This window comes from Stylophora pistillata, chromosome 6 (assembly GCF_964205215.1).
Source record: "Stylophora pistillata chromosome 6, jaStyPist1.2, whole genome shotgun sequence".
In the NCBI taxonomy this organism is placed as follows: domain Eukaryota; kingdom Metazoa; phylum Cnidaria; class Anthozoa; order Scleractinia; family Pocilloporidae; genus Stylophora; species Stylophora pistillata.
The window spans coordinates 12939549-12966744 of NC_142524.1; the positions used below are offsets into that span (position 1 = coordinate 12939549).

General features: G+C 38.5%; 1 pseudogene across 1 annotated transcript; it reads left to right on the forward strand.

Annotated features, from left to right (window-relative positions):
* Positions 1-15324: 15324 nt before the first annotated feature.
* Positions 15325-22331, forward strand: LOC148728319 (uncharacterized; annotated as a pseudogene). The gene is made up of 3 exons (XR_015989104.1): positions 15325-15439; positions 19516-19874; positions 20114-22331. The product of XR_015989104.1 is annotated as an uncharacterized LOC148728319 (transcript).
* Positions 22332-27196: the final 4865 nt, after the last annotated feature.

The following is a 27196-nucleotide window of genomic DNA, read 5'->3' on the forward strand; positions in this document are numbered from 1 at the left end:
CACCACAAATCAGAGTCAATGTGCCAGTTCTTCGATAAACGTGGTTACCCTGTTTCCGTCGTTCAAGCGGGTTACCACCGCGCTCAACTTATTGATCGACATTCAGCACTACAAACGTCACATAAGGAAGATTCCGACCGCATTCCATTCACTCTCACGTTTCACCCTCACAACCATTCAGTTAAATCCATCATTCTTAAAAACTTCAAATTACTTCAAAACGATCCAGAGACAAGCACTATCTTTTCACAGCCTCCGCTCATTTCATTTAAACGCGACAAAAACTTAGGCAATTTTTTGGTCAGAAGTTCTTTTCAGACTAATGACCAACCAGGCACTTTTAAATGCGCTCGTGCACGATGCAAAACGTGTCCTTTCATTCACAACACTGATAAAATATCGGGACCTAAACGATCCATTAAGATCACCGATCACTTCACGTGCACCTCCGCTAATGTAATCTATTGCATAACTTGCACTTATTGCAAAAAGATATACATCGGCGAAACAGGCAGAAGACTAGGTGACTGATTCCGAGAACACCTTCGAGACGTGGAAAGGAATGACAAGGACACATCGAAACCAGTCGCTAGACATTTTAATTTACCTAATCATTCTAAGCAACATATGACAATCTGCGGTCTTTCCTTGCACTTAGGTGGCACGGAAAGCCGTAAAATCTTGAACAAAAGCTCATCTTTCAAACCGGCAGTCTAAATCCCACAGGGATCAATGAACGCTTTTCATTCCACTAATTTATTCATGTTTTTCTCGTTGCCATGCACCCACCAATAACGTAGCTCCATTTTCTGCCTTTATAAGCACACACAACCCACAATTCCTCTAGTCGCTCCGACGAAGGGCTAAACGCTCCGACGAAGGGCTAATGCTCGAAACGTCAGCTTTTGTAATCATTACGGTGGCCAATTTACCATTTCAACTTTGTTGATATATCCAAATTACTTTTTTTTTAAGCATACTTTGATATTGATGAGATTTAGCACCACGTTTACATGAAATGGCAAACATCAGCTTGTCCTTCACATCTCATGTAAAATAGCATGAACCTTGCTGCTTTAGCTTCATTTCAGCTCACACCATGGTGCATTTGAAGGTGCTCTTGCATGACTCACAAGGAATAGTTTTGACAGCCTTTTCCCAGCAATTAATGTCTACTATTGGAGAGGAAAAGTGAACAAAATCTTACATGCTTGGCAAAAGCAGAACAGGTACTTTCATGTAGAAACAGCAAAGCACAACTAGCAAACATGAAAAAATGGCGGTGAAAAGAGAGGTCACATTAATATTATCACATATCGCATTTTAATCCTTTATCCCTTGAGAGTGAGTGGCTTCTAATTTCTCTTTACGGTACACCCTTGAATCAAATACAATGGTCATGAGAATTAAGGGAATGATCACCAATTTCAGAAGCTCCTGATCATTAATCAGATTCTCCTTGTCAGAACCAACTGATATGAAGGGAGAAAAGTGTGTAGAATTCAGAGGAGAGGCACATGAAAAGGGCACAGGAAAGGAGTAAAGGGCAAGGGCTTCATCATAAATGGGTTAAGGGGATTGCATGAAGGGTAAGAGTGAGCAGCTGTGCATCACGAGGGACATGGGGTAGAGGACATATCATGAAAAGCAAACAAAGAGGTCAAACAATTCCTAAATTGCCTCTATAAAGGAAAGAACCTTCTACAGCTGTTTAGTTCTTTCATCCTATAATTTATTCTAAAATTTGATTTAATTATTGAGTCTATAAAATAGGACTGTCTGTCTTAACAGGCTTTTCTTTTCACTATGGGAATAAAACGACAATTGAACTCTGTAAAAAAAAAAACTTCCCTGAAATACTTAAATCTTCGATTTTAATACATGCTAACAAAAGAGCTGTTTTCTGTTCACAGAGAACACCAGGGTTTAAAATTTTATCTTTTCCTCAAATTTTCTCTATTCATTTTTATTTCTTCAGTGTGATTGCTCTTGGGGAAAAGGGTGATTTACATATCACAGTGACTTGTTTGTTCCAAAAGGACTTTCTGGCAAAAAATAAGGTCCGCGATTCTCTTAAGAATTGGGGATATATCAACTCAGATAAGTGCACCTTCTGTTACCGTAAAGAAACTATAGATCACTGTTTTCTTAATTGCCCCTGTGTGAAATCTGTATGGTCCCACTTTTCCCCTGTTATCTCCTCTATCCCTGCAACTAGCTTTTTCCCATCCTGTACCTATGGTTTCTTTTTTCGTTGAACCCCAGCTAACCCAAAACAGAATCATACTGCTCGCTTTCTATTTAAGACAATTCTGTACAGCATCTGGAAATTTCGAAATAAATCTACCTTCGACAATGGGAATGACCCCCCTGAGGGTATAATTCGCTATGCCCTCAGCGAGACCAAAAACAGAATTGCGTGCGACTACTTCCGACTCTCGTCATCTTACTTTAGAAACGATTGGGAGTCCCCATTAATCTGTACAGTTGATGGGGACTCCTATAGAATACTTTTGTAAATAGATTACCTTAAGCTTTAGTTCACATTAGATTAAATTAACTTGGAATTATTTACAACTTAGAATTAGTATTAAACAATGCTAGCATTACATTGATATTAGTCTACATTAGCCCTAGCCATACCAATATTATAGATTAAGCTTATATTAATATTAGACCTAACTATTTTGGAATTATTTATAACCTTACATTAATATTAGTAATATTTAATACTCGTATATATTTAAGAACTCTGGAACTTTGGAACTTTGAACAGTTTATTAATAATTAGATGGGGCCAAGCCCACGTGCGTTAGCACTTTTATTTTTTGTAACTTAGGTGGTTTGAAGTAAATGGTTTGAACCCGGGGGTAACATGTGAAGGTGTAGTCTGATCGTCCGGGTGAATGTATTCCTGAGAAGGACTGTTGTCGGTGGTAGTGACTGACGTTTCGACAACCTGTGCGGAAGTCATCATCAGAGTCAAGTGAGTGATTGTTGTCAGTAGAATGTTCTTATTCCAGTTCGTGTGAAATGATCGGTTGGTTTTGCCGTGATGTTATTGGCTGTAAGACTCAAGTGACGTAAGTCGGTCGTGATTGGTCTGTTTCGATCTGTCGGTAAAGTTAGGTCGTTCTTTTTCGGTCGTTTGTGATGTTTATGTCGTGAATGAGTCGTTTGTATGGAGCGGGTAGTTGTTGACATCTGTTTAGGGGAGTCTGTTCTAAGTTAGTAACCAGCTTTCCAGAGTCAGTCGTTGAAAATAGTCAGTGCTGTAGGTTAGGCATTGCGCAGAGTCCCAGTCAATGTTATGGTTGGTAAGTCGATGGTGTTCAGCAATGTCATTGCTGACATCACCTTTTCTCGTCGCCCGTCTGTGTTCAGTCAGTCTTGTTGTGAGGTTTCTGCCAGTCTCACCGATGTAGGAGGCTTGGCAGTCGGAACAATTGATCTTATATATCGTTCCCTGTCTGTTCCTCGGTTCGTCTTTGTCTTTAACGTTGGTTAGTAACTGACGTAGTGTGGTGATGGGTTTGTGGGCGACGCGGATATTGAAGGGTAGTAAGATGCGCGAGATGTTTTCAGACATGCCTTTTATGTACGGTATGGTTGCTGTAGTCAAAGGGGTTGCGGTGTCGTTTGTTTCGGTAGTGGTAGTGGGTCGGTGAGTGTTTTGTCGGATGAAGTCTTTGTTGTAGTTGTTCTTCGTAAAAACACGGTGAAGGTATTTGTTCTCGTCGGATAATCTGTCTGTCGAGTCGCATACTAGTTGTGCGCGTCGTGTTAGAGTTCTGATAGTTGTGGCTTTGTGTGATGTAGGGTTGTAGGATGACTCGTCTAGTAATCTGTCGGTGCGTGTCGGTTTCTTTGTAAACTGTCGTCCGTATTGAGTTGTCGTTGTGGCTTACCAGGCAGTCTAGAAAAGGAAGTTTGCCATTTTCTTCGACTTCTCTGGTGAACTGTATGTCAGTGTTTTGTTCGTTAAGGTGGCGGTGGAATGCGTCAATTTCGTCGTGTCGAACGGCGGTGAAGGTGTCGTCAACGTAACGTAACCAAAACGGTATCGTTTGTCGGCAAGTCGAAAGGGCGCGTTCCTCGATGTTCTGCATCACAATTTCTGCTATAACAACAGAAACTGGAGACCCCATGGCAGTGCCGTGTAACTGTTTGTAGTGTTTACCGTTGTACTGAAAGTAAGTAGACGTTAGGCAAATGTTTAGCAAGTCCATAATGTCGTCTGTCGGTAGCGGTAGTGGGTCGGTAGATTGTCGGATTGCAGTCTCAGTGCATTGTAATGCCAATGGCGGTTTGTTAAGAACCATTGTAATGCCAATAGGTGGTTTGTTAAGAATAAACCCTTTTCAAAACTCAAAAAAATATATATATATATATCTTATTAACCAAGCGCGAGGGCCGTACTGGGAGATTAGGGACCTTAAGCATCGATGACTTTGGGTGTCACGGACGTTCGGCGGAAGTGATTTTTCAGCTGTCGTTAGCCGTTGCTATGGATACACCGTCCCTCCCTGATGAAAGGTCACGTCGACAAAGCAGGATCACTTACTTTGACGTCCTGGAGAAAACGCAGAAATACGGGTGGATTTGAGATTAAAATTGCCGTACTTCGAAGATGATGTGATGTCATCACATTAAATTTTCTCGGCTGTTGTACTTGTAGTCATGTCAAGCTTGCAAGTTCCCGGTGAAGGAGGAAATTACGCTGGTCGAAGCAGAACCTCGAGGTTAGTTGTCATGCAGCTTAATTTTCTTTTGGACGAAAATCTCTGAAGTCTTGCAAGTAACTTAGCGTAATGCGTACTTTGAGAAATAAATTCTTAGCCTTAGGTTAAAGTTAACTTCGCTACAACAGATAAATATTAAAATTCGTCCATTAGTTTTGTGCAACAAGCAGTCGGCAGTTCCTATTTTGTTTATCTTTTTTGTCCGGCCTGGCTCAAAGTGCGACATCTAGCTATATGAATGTACACACTTTTTTCTCTTGTAATCTTTCTTAAAGGACTATCTGAGATTGGCGGAAAATAAAGAATATAGGTAGCCGTGATACCGCCCAAACTGGTTTGAAAATAAAATGTGTGTTGCAGCTATTAAACTTACTCTTACACGTAAAGCATATTATTTAAGCTTAAGTAATAGAGCAAATTTTCCGTGTTTATATAGCCTCATCTAAACGAGGTTGGTTGGGAGAATTCAGAACAGTTTGCAACTGTGGTGGTTATATATCGGCCATGCCATTTGTTGGCTGACTGGTAGAATTCAAATTAATTACTTTACTGACGTACTACTATCCTCTGTATAGAACATTTAAATTAGCCTAAAATCGCTGGGAAACGAAGGATTTTCAGCTTGGGAATGAAAAATATAAATTTTTACCAAAAATTGGGTGTACGCTCGAAAACTGGAAGTAATGTATAATTGGGGGACTTATATTTACATATGCTACAGAGAAGTTTAACACTACCTTTTTTAATCATATCAGATGAACTGGGTATGATGTTCATGTAAGCTAACTGGATAATTGTATAAGTTATCTTTTAAAGGCTGAAATTTCATGCATTGTTTAAAAGAGCTTAAAGCCATTGCCCAGTTTGATCCCATGGAGAAGTGCGTGACGATTGCACAAGCCTGTAATAGGTATTGGCGAAAATGCGTTATGATACCAGATTCCATGGCCATAGAACCCGATTGCGGTTGGGAAGGCGCTAGACCCAATCATTCCCACGTGGCCTTAGAATGGTTACTCTGCACCGAGCGAGATCTGGGTACTAGACTCCAACATGCGCGACATGGAGGTGAATACAGTATCCCCCAGGGTCCCATTGTGCATCGCGTGGATGGATACGATGCCCAATCCCGTACTATCTACGAATTTCACAGCTGTCTCTTTCATGGTTGCCGAGACTGTTACCCACAAAGAAATCAGATCCCATTTTCTACTTCGGGACTAATCGTAGAAGCATGCCGACGACAGACCACCCAGAAAATATCCAAGTTACGTCAGATAGGATATACGGTGGTAGAAATGAGGCAGTGCCAATGGGAAAGACTCAAGAATCTCGAAAAGGCATTGGAGAATTCGTCCAGTCCCTAACCCTGACCACAGTCATTAATCCGCGTGATGCTTTCTCTGGCGGAAGGACTGGAGTGAGGACTCTCTACCACCGCGTGGACCCCACCCAAAGAGAGCAGATCCGATATATAGACGTGACTTCCGAGTACCCATGGGTCAATAAATGTGGAGAATACCCCGTCGGACATCCTACCATCTACTTAGAACCAGAAAATCAAGATCCCAACGCATACTATGGGTTGATGAAAATAGATATTCTTCCGCCTACGCATCTCTTTAACCCCGTTCTCCTCTATCGTCAAAAAATCGGACCCTCTTCTAAACTCACCTTTCCTCTCTGTCGTACCTGCGTCCAGCAAGAATCTCTTAAATCCCCCGAATCATTCCTTATGCCAAAGCGAATAAAATACCCATCTCGCAAGCTAGATCGGAATTGGAGAAAAGTTTAGCCTACACTCTACACAAACCGCGTCGTCGCCGAGGAGAGTTTGTACCAGTCGTAGTCATTGATATAGACGAACAATGAGTGGCAGATTTGATCGAAGTACAGACGATTGCTAAAGAAAATAAAGGCCACCGATACATTTTGATCGTGGTAGATGCATTTTTAAATATGCGTGGGCGGTTCCCATTAAAAAGAAAACTGGAAAAGAAGTGACAGAAGCGTTTGCCAAAATAGTAAGACAGGGGAGAAAAATTACAAACGGATGCAGGGAAAGAATTCTACAACAAGACGTTTCAAGAATGGTTAACATCGCAAGTCATTCACCATTTTTCCACGCACGGAGATGCCAAAGCGAGTATCACAGAACGATTTATCCGTACCTTAAAATCAAAGCCGTATCGCTATTTTACCGCGGCCAATACGTTGAAATATATCGATGTCCTTCCAAAACTGTTGAATCAGTATACCCACACCTTTCATCGTGGCATACACACCGCTCCCGCTAAAGTGAATGAAACTAATAAAATCCAAGTGTGGGATGCGCCTTACGGAGTGGAGACAAAGAAACGAAAGAAACCCATATTTAAAGTCGGTGATAAAGTGCGTCTCAATAAGAAATTTCGTACGTTTAAAAAGAGTTAATTACAAGGTTGGACAGAAGAAGTGTTTGAAATTCGTAAAGTCGCCTCTGGGAAAGTGACAACCTATAAAATGCGCGAATTAGACGAAACGCCATTACAAGGAAGTTTTTATTCGTGAGATTTACAAAAATTGCACGTGGATGCATCTACGTATTTCCGCGTAGAGAAAGTACTAAAGAGATCGAAAGATAAATTATTTGTCAAGTGGAAAGGATATCCTAGTAAATAAATTGATCAACAAATAGTCACTGTACTTGTCCGTCATCTTGAAAAACGTGCAACGTGATCCCGCTGACCTCGTGATAAGGCATGACAAAAATCAACCCATGTGGGAGGGCCCTAATTATTGTATTTTAGAATAAATTGAATAAATGTCTATCGAAAACTGACCAATGTGGCTCAGAACGTGAAGAAAGTGGCTTCAAAGAACCTCAAAAACCCCAAAGTTGCCGAAAATTCTAAAAGTTGCCAAAATTCTAAAAAGTTGCCGAAAATCTCAAAAGTTGCCGAAAAGTTGCCGAGCAACTTGTGGCTAAGCCTATCAACAGATAGTACTTAAAAAGTGAAAAGGTCTATCAAATTGTCCCGTTTTCGTAATGTTAGTTGGAAGGGCGATCATGTGCTAATTAAGTTGAAATGATGTTGCTCAGATCCAAAGATATATATGATAGTCGATATCAGGGGGCCTGTGCCATGAAGTTTTAAGTTTTAAAATGCAACGTGAAAGATGTTCTCGTCTCAAGTATTGTTGTAATTACAAACAACCTACTTAACCCACCTTCCCCCCCCCCTCTAAAAAAAAAGGAAAATAGATGTGAAGCTGCTCGATGTGTGACGAGTGTTTCAGGAGATTTGTGACACTCACAGGTTTACCAAAACCTCTCCTGAAAAGTGAAATAGTCAGAAGTGTAAATACATCATAAAAAGGCATCCTTGCCTCAGCGTAGCTACACTGTCCAGGTCATTCAACCGTTTCTCTTTACTGATAATTGAAAGTGATTTCTCATGGCGGAAAAAAACCGCAAGAAGGAAACAATCAATTGTGATTGAAGGTATTTCGACCTTGCGCGACAAACGCTTGAGTATGTTGAATTCATAGTAGTCTCAGATTGCTTCCCGTCTTCAACGTCTTCGGCAAAGAACATTTGACCTGCGGTTATAAAAGAAAAAACAAGTTGTTAAAAAACACTATTCATGGATATTCGTGGCCGTAAAATTACAAGATGGGAACAAGATTGAAATAATTTCAGCCTTGCGTAACAAATGCTTGAGTGACTGTGTCACATCTACACAGATTGCTTTCTGTCTTCAACGTCTTCGGTAAAGAACATTAGACCTGCTGTTATAAATGACTGAATTGTCCTCTTTCAAGTCCACAGTGAAGCTCAAGTTAACCGTGGAACTTTCTTAAAACTTATATGTGTTCGAATACGCAAAGAAAAACAGAAGCCCTCCGATCTTGTATAGCTTATCTCAGCTTAAACGCTTGTATAGCTTATCTCAGCTTAAACGCTCTGGTCTTGGTACCCGTGAGTTAGTCCAGTTTTTCTGTACTTGTATTCGTACGATTACAGAGTACGCTTGTCCTGTCTTTAACGACGGCCTCCCCGTGTACCTCTCCAACGAACTTGAAGAGGTACAAAAGCGGGCTATGCGCATTATTTTTCCTCTTTGCTCATATAATGAGGTCTTGGTTGAATCAGGCCTGACTAAACTTTCAGATCGCCTCCAGAAACTAGTTGATAAACTATTTAAGAATGTTTTACAGGATGAACAGAACAAGCTCCATGAACTTCTTCCTGCTCGCAACACATGTACCTTTAATCTAAGAAATAATCGGAACTTAAGGCCAGTTTTTAAGACGAACAGGTTTCGTAATAGTTTTATTACCTTCAATGCCCTTAAGGCTTGAATGGTTTTAAATAGCCGTTTTTTTAGAACATTGCAAGCTCGCGAGGTGTGCGGACGAATATTTAATCGCTCCGTGTCACTGGAGTTTTTCCCTCTAACTATGCCTAATCCGTCTTTTAATTCGCTTAAAAAAGAAAATGACAGCCTCAAATCCGAAATTGCTTCCCTAAAGAAAACTTTTGAAGACTTTCAAAACTCGCTCAAACCAAGCGTCAACGATGCTAATGTCTCCAGCAATGGCGGCGAAGCAAGTCGACCGGCGATATCTCAGGAAGAGACACTGAACACCCTGCAATTTACGATGACCTTCGCCTGGAAGCAGACAAAAGTTTACAACAACTCTGGTCACGTCTGAATGTCCTATCTAAACGAGTGGAAGAAATTGGGAAATCCATCGGGCTTATCCAACGCTACAGCTATCAGCACAACGTTAAGATCGTCGATCTCCCTGAAATAAAAGCGAGTGGGTCAGCCTCCGACACAACTTCATTATGTCTTAGCCTCTTTCAAGCTGCGGGAGTTGAAATTTTGATTCAGGCTATCGATATCGCTTATCGTATTCCCACCAGAAACGTCACTCCTGGACCGAGTCAAGTCGTTTGCAAGTTCACAAGAAGGATTGCTAAAGAGAAGGTCATGAATGTACGGAAAGATGCATGCAAGGTTACAGCTTCTTCGATTGGCTTACCTGCCGATTGCACACTAGAGAACGTAAAGCGTTTTGATCATCTAACTCCGCAAGTACAACAACTCCCCGCGGATACGAAGAAATTTCAAACTCGTAATGGCTTCAGGTTTTGTTAGTGCAAGAACTTCACCATCTATTTACGGCAAACCGAAGACTCTCGCCCTATCAAGCTCAAAACCCTCGACGACCTTGAAAGATTTGCTCGGCAAGAGAACCTACCTTTAAGCTAAGTAATCTGAACTTTGAACCTTGAGTAACCTTATTTGTAATTTAATTTGCTACTTCTATGATGGCTGACGAGACACCCCTTCAATCTCTCCTCCCTTTTAATCACTTGGATGATATTTCCTTTAATTTAGCGATCTATGAATTTTCTCATGGTCCCCTGAGTTACGATGCCGACCGTCTTGAAACGTTATAATTTAATCCTGTCGAAAGGCCCGAATTATTTCATCCGCTTTCTAGTCATCTGAATCCCGACTCTAACTTTATCACTCGCCTGCCCAATAGTGACTACATGGTTGAGGCAGATCTGAAAAATCGAGTGGCTTCTTTTGGCGACAAAACAAACTTTTCTATTTTACATTTAAACAGTCGAGGCTTAATGAGAAATTTCGATCAACTTAATTTATTGCTGAGAAATCTTAATACGCCGTTCTCTGTGATTGGTGTTTCAGAAACTTGGCTAACTGATTGCACTGCAGAGCTTGTAAACATCACAGGATACAATTTTGTATCCAACCATCGTAAATCGAAAACAGGCGGTGGCATTGGAATTTATTTACAAAACGGCCTTGAATTCAAATTCTCGAAGAATGCAAATTTTCAGATCCAGATGTAATTGAATCACTGTTCTTGGAAATTATCGTTCCCCACAGTAAAAACATTATTGTCGGTTGCGTGTACAGACCACCAAATCAAAACACTGCTATGTTTATCGACAAATTCAGCAATATTCTCTCACTAATTTCTAAAGACAAAAAACATTGTTATGTGATGGGAGACTTTAACGTAGACCTTCTCCAATTCAATCATCATGCTTCAACACAGGATTTACTGACAGCTTATTTTCACACGCCTTTCTTCCTCTCATCTCCAATCCAACGTGCCTCACCTCATATTCTGCGACACTAATTGACAACATATTCAACAACAACCTTACACATAATGTTTTTAGTGGCATTATACTAAATGATTTATCTGACCACTTACCTGTTTTTGCATTTATTAACGACGCAATCCTAACGCGCAGCACAGAAAGGAAAATTATGATAAGCACATTCAATAACGATATTTGCAAAAATTCAACGAGAACCTTTCAAACGTAAAATGGTCCTTATTTCGTAACATGGAAGATCCCAATGGAGCCTATAATGATTTTATTGAAGAATACTCCTCCAGCGTCTACAACGCCTGTTTTCCCTTACAGGTTCTCAATGGTAAACAGGTGAACACGTTCTTTTCCCCATCGCTTAGCCCTGGACTTCTGAAATCAGTTAACAAGAAGAACAGACCCTACAAAAAACTCGTCACATCGCCCTCCACATCTTCTGAAACGAAGTATAAAGCTTACAAAAACAAACTCACCCATCTCATTCGCATTGCCAAAAAAAATACTATGACTCCAAATTTGAGAATGCCAGAAATGACCTCAAAACAACTTGTAAACGGTTAAACGAGGTTATCAACAAGCGTAAAAGTAAGTCATCTCTTACCACATCATTTAAATCTGAAGGCAGAACATTAACGGATCCAATGGAGATCGCTGACAGATTCTGCAAATACTTTACAAACATTGGTCCCAACCTAGCTAGATCTATACCCAGTGTCAACCCTTCTTTTCGTTCTTATCTCGGTTACAACAAACATCCCTCCATTAACTTAAAGCCCACCACAACTAGTGAACTGGAGAGTATTTGTAGCATGTTCGCTTCAAAGAAAGCTTCTGGCTCTGACAGTATCCCAATGCATGTCATTAAATATTCATTTCACCTAATTCTGCTCCTTTGGCAGATATCATTAATAAATCTTTAGTAAAAGGCATTTTCCCGGACAAACTTAAAATCGCTAAAATCATTCCCATCTTCAAGGCAGAGGATTCTAGCTTTTTTGTAAACTACAGACCTCATTCTTTGTTTTCTAATTTTTCCAAATTTTTCGAAAAAGTCATATACAATCGCTTAGTAGAATTTGCCGAAAAACACGATATACTTTACCGCTGTCAGTTCGGATTTCGGAACAATCACTCAACATCGTACGCGCTAATTCATTTGGTAAAGAAAATTGTATCTGCAATCGAACAACACCAAACAACGGTGGGTGTTTTCCTAGATCTTTCCAAAGCATTCGACACTCTCGACCACCAAATCTTTTTTGCCAAATTGGAGCACTATGGTATCCGTGACGTGGCTCTGAAGTGGTTTAAAAGCTACTTTTCTTTCCGCCAGCAATTTGTCCAATTCAATCAAGCTTGCTCTCCGATGCAAACCATCAAGTGTGGTGTCCCTCAAAGTTCAATTTTAGGCCCACTATTGTTTATTCTATACATTAATGACCTTCCTAATGCCTCTGAATTATCAGCCCCTCTACTTTTCGCTGATGACACCAGTATGTTTTATTCTCACTCAAATCTAAATTGCTTAGAATCCATACTTAATGATGAACTCCAAAACATTAACGTTTGGCTAAAATGTAACAAGCTTTCAGTTAATATAAAGAAAACCAACTATATAATTTTTAAACCCAGACAGAAGAAATTTAACCAAACGGTCTTTTTGTAAGGAATAGCTAAATTCACAACTATGGTACCAGAGCAGCCAGTAATTATCGAACGCATCTGTGCCGTACAAGCAATTTACAATTCTCTACCAAGGTCCTACAATTTGGAACTCTCTCCCTATTTCAGTCACTCCTTCGTAAACTTTCTCAGCTTTAAAACGAAATTGCAAGAGTTTTTCCTTAAATAATCACTGAATTGGCCAAGCTGCACATTCGCAGCACTTTTTCTTTACTTAATTTATTATTGCAAGTGAGGTGGCTCTCACACAAGCCTGGTGGCTTCTTGGGTCTCCTCGCCTACTAACTGTTATCGCTGTAATTAAATATTTTTTAATTGTTAAAATAAGGCATATAAAGATGATGATGAACATATATTTAGTGTCTTTATTGCTGTTTTAATACATTTAGTCTATTTAACGTAGTTATCAATTTTTAAAATTTGTAAATAATCGTATAATTCAACTTTTGGTTGCAAATCGGTTATTAATAAACTATCTATCTATCTATCTCAATTTCGCCACTGGAACTGGATGAGAACTTGAAACGATAGCAGAGATAAAAACCAATCTGCCGTGGTTAGCTATGCAAGGTTTGCTTACTGTATTGATTTCCTTATCAAAAACGGTGCTAACTTCTAAAATGTGCTTGGAATTCCGGATTTAACCACGGGGAGCCTAATTAGATTATGTCATGTCGTAAATGACGATGTTGCGATTTTCACAAAGTTCAGCCTGGTTTTTCCATGCGGAAATGAAAAACCCCAAGCTAATTTTTATATCCTCGAAAACAACATCATTTCCACTTATCACGAGCTTAGCCTGAACCGATTCTGAGTATACCGCATGGGAAAAATGATAATTGAAAATTTGCTACGAAATGCAATATTTGGATTTTGAAATATTGGTGATTTTTAAAAGCGTCCCGTGAGCTCAAAATTAAATGAAATGGTTCCGTTTTAGACTTAAGCCATGCCTCAATCCCTCCTAGACAGATTTGTTGAACTGATACGAGCTTGCTTTCTTTTGCGCTTCCCATGAGCAAAGTTCCTTTGCCTCTACTCAGGGCACTGATTTCCGCCATTTTACGGCTACCGACGCTCGTTTCAATTCTCGTGAATTTTCTAGGATAAAGAAGCAAGTTCACTATAAGGTATCTCTGGGAAAAATATGAGAATAGTCATTTTTTCTGTCGATCTGCCACCTTTCACGCGGTCTTGAAAATAAGTCGCTCTTAAGTGGTAAATATTTATAGAATAAAGCTTTGTTTGCTTTCATGATGCGTTAGGGACTCGATTTATAACCGCAAGAAGACCTCAGCAGCCTTAGTTTCTAGTGGACTAATGTATTTAAGTGCATTGGTAGAATCATTGCTTGCTTTTACGCTGGACTTTCAATGAAAGTTCTTAAATGTCATGACTAGTTCCTTGATTCAATAGTAAGCATTGCCGCAATGAACATTGGCTATTTTCACAATAAAGGCTGATAGTTTCGAAAGAAACTGTTTGGGGCTGCGTCGGTGGGAGTAACGAAATAATTTGGATATATCAACAAAGTTGAAATGGTAAATTGGCCACCGTAATGATTACAAAAGCTGACGTTTCGAGCGTTAGCCCTTCGTCGGAGCGAATGACATTTTGATTAAAAATACTTCATCTCACATGTATTTAAAAGACATACGTGAGAACTTTTGGACAGGAAGAAGAAAAGCGCCGAAGGAGTTGATCTACCTTAAACTGCCTTGCCTGAAGCTCAAACGTGGACAGCAAACGACGAACGTGACCGCTAAAATCTTGTCACGTGATTTCTAGTGGTTTGCAGTCACACTTACTCAGAAACAAAGTGGATCTAAACCTCTTTAATATCCCATTCATTCTTTGACGTGAAATAAACTCCAAACATCACGATGATACTTATTAGTTTGAAAGTTAGGCATGCTCTCCTGAGACTCTAAGGCCGTGCTAACGCCTCTAAATTTGCATTTTGAATCCCACTCCTATGCTTTGCATATGCTTCATACTTGACAGCCACAAGAGGTAAAGGGGACTGGGTACAGTTTGCGCGAGATACTTCGAAATTGAACACACATAGCTAGAGAAAAAACCACAAATAAACAGCTGGAGCCAAAACGACTGTCTTATACGGCATGTTTTAAAATTCCTCACCTGCTTCTTTCTGGGCTAACTAACTATAGCAAACTCAAATCCTCTTTGCAAGCATACGAAACTATGGTCAATTTTATTAATGAACAAACAAATTTAATAAAATCCAAATCCTACCTCATGACAAAAAAAAAGACTTACATTCATTTAAAATTTGCATAGCTAAATCAAAATAAGAGTTCACCGATAAAATTGTCAACATAAAAAGCAACTATTTGGAATTGAATCTTTTAAATACCTGTGAACGATAAATAGTCTCAAAGTGGTCAATTTTATCCCTTTAATTGAAATTCAACGAAATTTGACACCTGTCTGTAAGTATCCAATTAATCCTCTAAATGAAATAATTCGAAAAGCTCAGCAGGGTATTGGCGACTCCTGTGCTTTGTCTTTATGCTCCAGTGCCTCTCATTAGTAACTGTAAACGTGCTTCGTGTCCAACAATTCACGGAGTTGGATGAGCGACTTGAAATTGGCCAAGCGCGTAGCGCGAGGTTGATTTGACGTTTCGAGCATTTTCCATTCGCTCTGATGAAAGGCTACCGCTTTAAAAAGTCACCTTTATAAACTCTTTACGATGGCCAATTTACATTATTTCTCATTTATTGTTTTATCGTATGATGCAAATTGTTTTGTCTGTGATCACTACTACAAAAGTTTTTACCTTAGCTATTTAAACACGGCTTTCCGCCCCGCCTCAGAAGAAGACAGAGGACAGGAGAGATAAGAGGTAAGCTGAGATTATTCCTATTTTATCAGCCATAAAACTATAAGTATACACCTGTAGATTTATTAATCTAAAAACAAAGATATTAATGTTAATGTAACTGTCTACGTGTAAAGGCAAAGTCAAATTTTCTCTTTGATTTTCTTGCCGTGAGCAAAGCTTCAGGTAACCGAGGAAAGTACGCGATCACTTAATTTGCATAATGTAAGGAATAATTCCTATGCTGAAAATTAATCTCACTTTTTGTCTTAAAAGAGATTTCGTAAAAACGCAGGGTGCGAAAATTTCTTATCTCAGGGAAAACCGTCTGACACTGTGTTAAATTACCTCGGGAGCTGAATCAACCTCAGTCTCGCTCAAAGCACGCGGGACTTCGTAAAATTAGCCACTTTCTGTCAGTAATTTCTACAAGAAACCGTCTCCTTTGTAAATTGGTTGGTAAAAACGCAGTAAATTAACAGTTCGTTTTGACAGTTGGGTTTTATCGTGATAACATCAGACATCCTTCATAACACGTTTTTCAGCTTGGAAATTTTTCCACAAGAAGACTTTCCCAAAATGAAATAAAATGACTTAAGATCCAATTTTTTTTCAACTTGTATACCCACAAAATATCAAAATAGACGGAAAGTCAATTTGACAAGAACTCAGTTTTTTTCACCTGCTCCTTCCAAGGATACTTATCAGTAAAAAACTCAATCCTTCTCTGGAGGCACACGAAACGCACGAAAAAACGTTTCAGTTGTGAGGCGAGTTTTAACAGCTAACTGTAATTATGTACTCTTCTGAATGAGATTTAACACAACTTTAAAAGTTCAGTAGGGTAGATCTGTTCGCTTTTGCGTGCCCAATTACAAGTGTTTGTTGTAGGACAGGTGAAATTGGACAATTTAGACTTGAAATAGGCTCTGATTAAGCCTAAAATAGGAGCTGAAAAGAACCAATCATATTCGAGCATTTTTTTACTGAAGCAATTATATTTTAAATTGTTTTTTATGTGATCACTACTCCAGTGGTAATTAAAGAAAATTATTATTGCATATTTTCCACACGATTTATGAAGAGAAGGTGAAAGTCTTTACCCTAACTGTCAATATCATTTATGAGTTTTTCGCTTTATTTTTCTTGAAAAATTATAACAAAAAGTTACTCATAGCGTCTCTATTTTACTGATTCCGATGGAACTGAAAAGTACCTACGCCTCAGCACGTCAAAGAATCGCTATTTTATAGAGTTGCACTGATTAAGGGACCAAACGCAGTTATATTTTTCGTAAGAGTTTGGTGAGTGGCTAAATGAGTTAATCGTGTCTAACTACGCCAGGCCTTAGCCTCAGCCTGACATATGTGCGCATTGTTAAATCCCAAATAGAAACTCTTATTTTAATAATTGCCGACGTGTCTCCCGTTTGGAGATGTAAAAAATTTGACAATGCACGTGCTGAGCTAGTGTTCTGAGCTCATTAAATCTTTCGTATCACAACGATCTCGTGGCTTTCGCCTTCGTGGTTTGATCAAAGTGAGGTTCTGTTATAATCTGGTAGTAGTAGTATAATTTGTGGCGATTTGAAGCCGATTATTTAGGTCGGTTTGAGGCCGCAATCGTGATTCAGGTGACGTTTTCCAAATCAGAAACTGTTGCGCAGGTAAGGAAAATCATAACTTTATCACTCAATTTCTTTGGATTTTGCGTGCTTATTTGCGATTTTGTAAACAGAGTTTATAGGCTCAGCAAACTGAAAAGCTATTTTATTCTCCGTGAAGCCATCTTTATTAGCTTCTTTCTAGACAACCTAAGCTAAGGCGAGAGAATATAATCAATTTATAGTTTCAGGCTAAATGAGAATGTGTTTTCAGGGAAGAACAGTTCAGCAGAGTAGGAGCAGACTTCAACTTCGTGTCTCTGAAAGTAATGGATATTTACCTCCACATCGGTAATACTTTTTGTGTAATGGACAACATACGCACTATTTTGATTGGTTACTATTAACCACCCCCTAGAGACGGAACTTTTTGACTTTCCTTAAAGCTGCAAAAGAAACAAGCAATAAGTTGGAACAATTAATCTAGGTTTTAAAAAAAACTTGAAAAACTCTGATTCATCGCTGGACAGGAACTTTAAAAGATTTTTGTTATAGCTTTCATCAATATTTATATAAACTAAACAATACTAAAAGCTGCGACCTCCTTTCAAAGAAAGATTATTCATAAAGTGTGAAAAATATATTCCAAATACATCTAAGAGTTGACTTCATCCAGGATAGAAAGTCATCAAGTGCAATGCTGAAAGGGGATCTTTTATCCATTGATGGTGAGTAGATCGAGTTTGTGACGTTAAAAGTTCTCTTTACTTTCAACATGTGTTTTCTGCTATCGCTCTGTTTTGTTGGTTTTTCTTTTTGCTCTTCAACGAGGAGGAAATTCCGTATCTCTGCGAGAAAAGTTTAAATTCACTGAGAGTAAAGCAATCATTTCAAAGCATCAGGCTCGCACAGCACGGAAATGACATTTAGTTTCCTTGCCTTTCGCAAAGAGTGGAGAATCGGATGACTATCGTCACGTAAATATCGATAAAAAAGAGCTTTTCCAATCAATTCAATTCAATTCACTGCACGTTGAAGTCTCGTAACTGAGATGGTATGCTGGATATTTTCCGAATACTTAGATACTAGCAGGAGACCTTATTAACTATGTAAACTGAGCTAATTTTGACATTTCTACAGCCATACTGATAAACAGTGCAAAGCCTCTCTTCTAAAGACAATGTTAGATTGCGCTCAGGCGCTATCCTACACAATTGATGCTTTTAATGTAGAATATGACAAATTAAAGATCTATTTGTATTCGCCAGCATTACCCAGTCAGTCTTGTAGAATCGACTATTTCCAGTTTTACTAGATCTACTCGTACATGGGATTCTTCTACGAGTCTAGCGGAAAGTAATACCGATACGTGCAACTTAGTCCGAATTAGTCTTTCTTTCAATGATCACACCTCTGCCAGTGCTGTCTGCAAGGATTTACGTGATCTTAGCCATAGAATTGGCCCTACCAGTTTTTGTAAGAAGAAAACTAGGACAAGACCTTAGGCCTAAATAAGCCAAGCCATCAAGTGTGAATCATGAATGCGTTCAGTGTTTATCTTTTTTCATAAAATCTGTGCGATGCAGATTGTCGGTTACACGGCCTGATGCCTTTTTCAACGCGTTGCTGAAAACAAGAATTCGGCAATTGGCAAACACATCACTACCACACACGGTAGAAGCGATCTTAAGAAATGAGAAAGAACGCGCGAGTGGATTGCATACGTGCAAAACTTTTCGTTTAGTTTTTTTAGTTATTCATTCTTTTGAAACATTTTAATCAGTACCTATTGTTACTTCTGTATTAAATGCCCCTTAAGCTTATCTTCTCTTTTCAGCCTTTTTAAAATTGTTCTCATTTACAAGTATTTTACCGCAATTTTTCATCGTCAAAAATTTTGAAGAGCATTCCTCTTTGGAGCAATTTCTTTCGCGTTAAATTGCACGCGAAAACCGATATCGCACGAATCGCGAAGTGATGAGTGCGATATCGGTTTTGAAGTGCAGTTTGACGCGGAATTCATGAGTCAAGTAATGGTTTTCCTTGAATCACATAATTGAGTTGAATAAAAAAAAAAAAGGAAATCAGCAATTAAATTGTTCGTTTTTATCCTAATTGCGAGACATGAGATGCAAAACAATACTACTTAGCGTCGTTTTCAACTTGCAATTTCACGCTAAATACCTCACTTCGTAAACCAGTCAGAATGCGATATTTTATTCAATTTCACAGAGGGACCAATACACCCTTTATAGTTATTGTATTTTAAACGTTCGCTTAAAGAATTTTGAGGCTTTCAGGAAAAAAAATCTCATGGTTAATCAGAAATGTACATCAATGCATTTTCTACTAATGAACAATGCTTGATCTCACGAAATTTCATCGATGGAGGTCGCTCTCAGGCAAGAGGCCAAAATATCTCTTCACTTCATTTTAGATTACCCCATGTTTGTCAGATGAAATAATCATGTTTTTTCATTTTTTGTATTATTTGTAGTATTGCCATGGGAATCGTGCAATATCTTCAAGTCATACTATTTGTATTCAATCTCACCTTCTCCATTGTGGCGCAGAAAGCAGCAAATTGTCAAAACTTCAAGTTTGTTATCGACGAAGATGTCGTCTTTAACCAAATTCTAGAAGGTCACGTGCCTCAAAGATTGACTCTCCGCATTGCCACCCAGTGTCATTTGAAGTGCAAAGATGACTGCCTGTGTGTGTCCATGAATCATTTCCCACAGTCCAAAAAAAAATAACTGTGAACTTAACGGTGCTAACAAAGACAAGGAGCCAGCGGCAATGAAATGGAGGCAAGGAGGAAATTATTACAATTTGGTGAGAAGCTACATGGCAAAGGTGAGATGGAAATTTTTGCTGATGTGCTTCTTCTCCCACGAGTTGATTGTTTAAGTGACAGCTCTGATTTCATTCATTTAATCGTTCTTCCTTCACTGGATTTGTCGTAGGTTGCTCAGGCATACCTACCTACCCAAAACAATGAGCTTTTTTGTTTCTGTAGATGCATTTTTCATTTGAAAAGAAAAATGCATCAGCAGCAAGAAAGTGAGTTGATGAATCTTTAAATACTGCTGCAGGGTGGAGACCGATACATCCCTGAGAACCATCGTCGCATCAACAGATGCTGCCGCACCAATCCTTGTCTCAACGGAGGGGTATGTCAGGAAATTTTCAACACTCAAAGCACCAGATTCAGCTGCTACTGTTCTAACACGTATACTGGTCAGCGGTGTGAGAGGGTTAAACCGAAGAGTTGTGTGGACATTGCAAAGTACGGTGCATCGATACCAGGAAAGTGCGACCTCTTTGATTCAAATAATGAACCGTTTTCTGTTTATTGTGACTTGCAGACTGAAGCAGGCTTTGTGTGGACAATGATACAATCGTTTTCCTAGGCTGAAAGAAAGACCTTCAGGAATGGATGGTTTGGCAAAAACCTCGAGATTGCTATCGGAAAGGGGGAAGTGGATTGGAACAGGTACCGACTATCCTTATTACAAATGCAGTCTCTTGCTGATCATCCTACACATCTGAGAGCAACTTGTAACTTTCCAACAGATGGTCTGCAATATACGGACTACGCACGCGCCGAGCTGGAAGTTCACAACATTTTTGGTGAATGGACCGAATGTAAGAAGTATGAATATGTTAACATCCGAGGAAATGACTGCTCTAAAGGCACCGCCCTGACAAAACAGAAAGTAAGTGCACATTGGCATATATTGGGTTACGGTAACAAAAACAAAGAATGTGAATTTAATGGGAAACCAGGGGGAATCGAGAGAGAAAATAATTTCGGCGAATACATTGATGGAAAAACGAATGCAAATCACCGCTGCTCGTCATCAAATACCTCTACAACGCAGTTCTGGTTTGGAGCCAGATATGATGCGTAAATTTCTGTCGATTGATTTCCTTTTTCAGAAAAGGCAAACCGTCCAACCCATACAAGAAACCATTGGAGCAAGGCTATGAGCCAACTGTGACATCATGGAACCTCAGTTTCACTTTTGGTGTTGAATTTGAACTAAACGTTAAAATTTCAGATAAATACACTGTGAGCACTTTAATTTTTACCTTTATTTTTTCATGTGATGTTCCATAGATAGTACAATTACATTTTAAAAGTGAAAAGGTCGATCAAATTGTCCCTTTATCTTAATGTTTGTTGGTAGGGCTCTCGTATGCTAATTTGACATGATTGTGTTTAGATCCATAGGTATTTATAACAGCTGATATGTCAGGGAGGAAAGCGATGTGCCATAAATTTTGAAGCTTTAAAATATAAGCGTGAAAGATGTTCCCGTCTCAAGTATTGCTGTGATTAAGAAATCTTCTCACCCCACAACTCCCCCATCCCTCCCCCCCAAAAAAACACAAAACAAAACAAAAAGACGGAATGGAAGAAAATAGATGTAAAGCTGCTCAATGGTTGGGTGTGTCAGAGATTTGTGATACTCAGAGGTTTACCAGAACCTTTTCCTGAGAAGGGAAATAGTCGAAAGTGTAAAGACCTATTAAAACGGCAATTCTTGCCTAGGTTGAGCTACATATTCCAGATTATTCAATCGTTTCTCTTTACTGATAATTGAAAATTCATTTCGTCTTCGTCAATTTGATTATTAGTAAAACCAAGCTCTAAGTTTAGGTTTATTGGTTTCCCCGTAAATAATCAGCTCAGTGCCGCAAAAGGTTTTGAGATCTCTCTTTATTTTTAAAACATAACCATCGTAATTACATCTACAAAATGGCAGCAAGATCTTGAGATCTCTCTTAAGTGGTAAATATGTATAATATAGAGCTTTGTTCGTTATATATATGTTAGGGCCTCGATTTATAACCGTAAGAAGACCTCAAAAGCTGTTGTTTCCAGTGGACTAACCTACTTAATTGCTTTGTTAGAGTAATTGCTCACTTCATTGCACTGGACTTATTACAAAGAACATTCAGTAAAAGGTCATGATTAGATACTTGATTTTTGTAGTCAATGGTAAGCAATGCTGCTACGAAAATCGGCTGTTATCACAATATTTTTTGATAAGTCTCGTCAGGATCAGTAAGGCACCGTAAGATCATGTTTTTTCTAATATTGACTGAATGATATAAACCGAAATAAAAATGCACTTTTACTGTCGAGCTGGTTTAATGTTTCGTCCGTCCCAAACTATGGTTTTTTAAGTGATATATATTATATTCAGTTTTGGAGCTTAAGGATAACTTATCATAGGGATGCTTTAAACTAAGTTTTTTTAAAAAAAAACATGACAATGTGTTAAGACTAACTATATCAGGGGAAAAAACTAGCTTTGCGTTTGAGTTTAGACAGAAATTAAGACATTAACAAAACGGAGCTTTTCGAAAACGCTGACGTCTCTACTTGTTGTACATCATTTAACCCTTAAGATCAATATGTATCTTCTCCATACTGTTCTCTTTATAATTCCAACGTCACTGACAAGGAGAATTTGTTTTCTTTGAGTCGGTGATGATCACTTGCTTCATTCTCGTGAATTTCATGTTTGATTTACCAAAGAAACGGTTGGGAGAAATTAGATGCTAGTCACTCTTAAGAAGTTGAAGGGTTTAATATCTAGTGGGATAATTGGAAGGGTCTCAATGAGTTTATGGTATTCACAGCTAACGGTTAAGATTCTGGCCATATTACGGCTGATGGTTTATTTCTTTCCGTTATGGTTAGAAGGAAAAACATTGAGACTAAACGGTTGAAATTTGTAAATTTTTATGGCTAACGGTATTTTTTGGCCGTATTACGACTAACGGTTAATCGCATTGGCACCCTCACAGTGCACATATTCATCGCAGCTATGCTTTCGAGGGTTTCTGCCATAAGTTCTCGTAATCCGGATGCTAATGCTAAACAGATCCTTTTTCAGAGCAAAGACGACGAATTCAAATTTCTCCGTCTTAATGTGGAAGAAACCTCCACAGTTTCAAGGCAATAGTTTCTGTGGACTAACGTACTTAAGTACTTCTTTAGGATCACTGCTTACTTTATAACATTGCGGTTGTTTCCAAAACATTTCTGAAACGTCACGAATATAGGAAATAAATTATAACGGTTGCAAGTGTTTGGAAAGAGAAGCGCTAATGTACTATAAACCTTATTCACGATTGATTGACCAAGCGTGAGGTCAAGATGGCTGGATATTGGCCGAGTTAGGGGCTGACATTAAAGGATTTGATATAAAGAAAATATATTTTCTTATTATAAGAATCTAGAATGACTCGTTTATTTCGAGAGCCGCGAAAGAAAGCCAGCTGTGTTCGTAGCACAATAGACCTAAGAGGATAGTTTCACGGGGGTCTTTACTTTTTTCTTTGTTCTGATTGCCTTCTGTCACTTTTTGCGACTTTTTCGCCGACAGGGTCAAAAGTAACGAGCTTTGTAAGTCCGCGCCACGCACATTTTCTTTTCCAAAAAGCTCTAATACAATAAACTAAATGTACGAAAGTGACTGTTGAATGTGCAATAATAAAAGCAAATGAGATTCCTTATTAATTATTGAAAGTAAATATCATCCTCCCTAACCCAAACCCTCGCAAACTCAAACTGACAAAGTTTAGCTTTTCTTGAGATTTTGCTTCAGCAGGGATATATTATTTTCTCTTGAATCCTTTCAGTAGGCGATCGGTTTTATATATTCATATTCGTCGTGAAACGTTGTTGGCAATCGTTATCAACTGGTGCTTCTCATCTTCGCGAGCTTTTTCTTGCTTTTATTTTTTGGGCATCCTTCATGCCTCAATTAGCTTCCTCATCGAGGACGTAGGTAATTTCTAATAAGGATTAATACATGTTCATCTTCTCTTTTTTATGAGTAAAGTGAAAAATTATTCAACTTCGATACGCCGCCACTCCGGTGATTAAAGGCCGACTTAATCCGTTCACTCTCCACCTGACATTATTAGTTGAAAGCACAAGCCTCGCAGTCTCATTGAAGAATGGACAATTTAAGACCAAATAATTTATTCAAAGTCGTGTTAACAAAACAGTGGAGAGGCATCTGAATATTACCTTTTTAGGTTGTTAATTTACGGCAATAAGCTTTTGGGTACATGTATTCCGATAAATAGAGATTTGCTTTTCTTGGTCTCTGCAATTGGAAAAAAGAAATTTGATTACTTAAAGTGAAAGAAAGGAAGAATATTTCCCCTAAGCACCTTTAGTTTTATACTTTAGCCGCAATGTATCTTATTAATTTTGGGTGAAGTGAAAATTCTATTTCAGTGTTTCTAAGACTGAGTTTCTTGAAATTTTGATTTTCTTTTTTTTCTCTTTTTGGACAATAATGCTGTATAATTGCCGCATCCAAAACGCGCACCACCAGTGATGCAAAAACAAATACATGATCGTGAATAAAAAGAAACCAATTTGAAATATCATCAAAGGTGGCGGATATAGAATTACCTAAGGTTGGGTAAGATGGGAAGGAATTTCAAGATTGGCCTTTTCGCTGTTTTCGAGCTTTTAATTTACCTTTATCAGAGCTCAGCCTAAAATAAAGAGCTGGAGCCGGACCGACCATCGTTCATAATTCATGTGGATTTTTCACCTGCTTCTTTCAAGTCAATTTAACTGTGCCAAACGCAATTCCTCTTTGAAAACGTACGAAATTGTGGTCCATTCTGTGCATTCTACTGAGAGACAACGAGTTTCGACATCCAACTGTTAGTATTTGTTTTTGTGAAAATTGTTTTGTTTGTGGGCACTACTCAGAGATATTTAAAAGACGTAGTGCGACATATCCCTCCTACGACTAACAAAAATAGAGTGAAACCTTTGATCTTAGCTATTGAGACACTTTTGCTGCTGGTTAGAACAAAAATTGGAAAGGTAATTTAACTGTAGCAAGCTGAATTCCTCTTTTCAAATGGTCAACTTGTGAGACAAAGTTCGACACCAAAGTAGCTGTAAGTATCTAACTTCTCAATGTAAGACAACGTTAATGCAATAGTAATAGCAAAATACAAAATAAGTGAAATAGAAGACCAACACCAAGTGCGTTGCTGGAAACAGGATGAGATAGATAAAGTGAACTAGAACTGAGCGAGGAGGGTGCATTTGTAATCACTAATAAAAACAACGAACTATAGTTGAGGTGAGAAAGTTCTTCCCAAATTGAGAGTTTTTTAGTTAGGATGAAACAGCTAAGTCTAGAAAAAGGTGATGCTTTTGATACTTCAGCTATTGTCGTGCCGTAAAGACCTTACTGAAAACAAGAATTATTTGTATCATCAAGAATCAGAGTATAGAACATGGAGTTGAAGTTGTCACAAGAATTGTTCGCCGGAGGCGAGGTGAATATCGTCGAATAATAGTTAACATCCAGCGATCTTGAACGGACGGGTTTAGTCAATAAAGGATTTAAAATAAAGAAAAAATAGTTACCTATTATAAGAATCAAGAATGACTTGTTTATTTCGAGAGCCGGGAAAGAAAGCCAACCGTGTTTGTCGCTTTTTGCTACTTCTTCGCCGACATTGTCAATAAGTTACGAGCTTTGTAAGTTCGTTCCACGCGCTTTTTTCTTTCCAAAAAGCTCTGATACAACAAACTAAATGCACGAAAATGACTGTGAAATGTGCAAGAATGAAACAAAGAAGATTCCTTATTAATTATTGGAAGTAAACATCATCATACTCCCTAACGCGAACCCTCGCAAACAAGAACAATTTTTCGCTTTTCTTTGGATTTTGCGTTTGCAGGGTTCTATCATTTATTCTTCATTCCTCTCAGTAAGTGATCGCTTTTATATAATTATATTCGTCGTGAAGCGTTATTGGCAATCATTATCAGCTGGCGCTTCTCATTTTTGCTGATTTTTTCTTGTTTTTATTTCATGGGCATCCCTCATGCCTCAATTAACTTCCTCATCGAGGCCGTAGGTAATTTCTAATAAGGATTAAAACATATTCGTCTTCTCTTTATTTGAGTGAAGTGAATGGTCATTCAGCTTCCGTTATACGCCTCCACCCCGGTGATCAAAGGCCGACCTAATCCGTTCACTCTCCATCTGACATTATTTGTGGAAAAGTGCTAGCATCGGGGTCTCATTGAGAGGATGGACGATTTAAGACCAAATAATTTATTCTTCAAAGCTTTTGAGTACTCCGATAACTTTAGATTTGCTTTTCTTGGTCTTTACAATTGAAAAGTAATCAGTTTGAATACCAAAATAAAAAGAAGAAAATGTATTTCTCTTAAACATCTGATTATTTTGTCTTTTAGTGCTCAGTGAAAATTTGTTTTCAATGTTTTTACCAGTTTCTTGAAATTTCTTCTTTCGCTTTAATTTTCTTTTCAGTCAACAACAATGTTTATCATCCAACTGTGCCTCGTAGAGTACAAATAACTCGCGAGACGAGTACAAAAATCACGCGATATTTGTACTCCAGAAATATCCGCGAAATTCGCCCGCACTGAAATAACAATTTGGCGTGTTGGATAAAGCTCGTTGTTTGTATTTAAATACAGTACAACTCGTAAAAATACTGAGCAATACTACGCAACAAAATGTCTAACAAGATATATTTAATTGCGGCATTGAACACGCACACCGCAGGTGGTGCATTGACGAGCACGTAACTAAAAAAGAAACCTTTTTGAAATACCATCAAAGGTGGTGAATACAGAGGTGCGGTTGGGAAAGGAACTATAAAATTGACCTTTTCGCTGTTTTTAAGCTCTTAATTTCCGTGGGCCCCCTTTAATAGAGCTCAGCCAAAAATAAAGAGTTGGAGCCGGATCGATCATTGTTTATAATTCATGTCAATTTTTCACCTGCTTCTTTCATGGCAATTTAAATGTGCCCAACGCAATCTCTCTTTGAAAACGTACGAAACTGTAGTCCATTCTATGCATTTTATTGAGAGAAAACGAGTTTCGACACCCAGTTGTTCGTATTTATTTTTCTGAATGGATGACAACTTTTATAGCAAAGGAGGGCTGTTGGCGATCTCCTTTGTTTATTTCTGGTCCTAAGGCTTCTTGCTATGAAATTGACTTGCAATGTCTGTTATCACTACTTCAGAGACAATTATGAAATTGCTTTATTTGTGGTCACTACTCAGAGTTATTTAAAAATAAAATAAAAGTGACTTTTCTTATCTCAGCTATCGAGAAACTTCCGTTGAGAGTT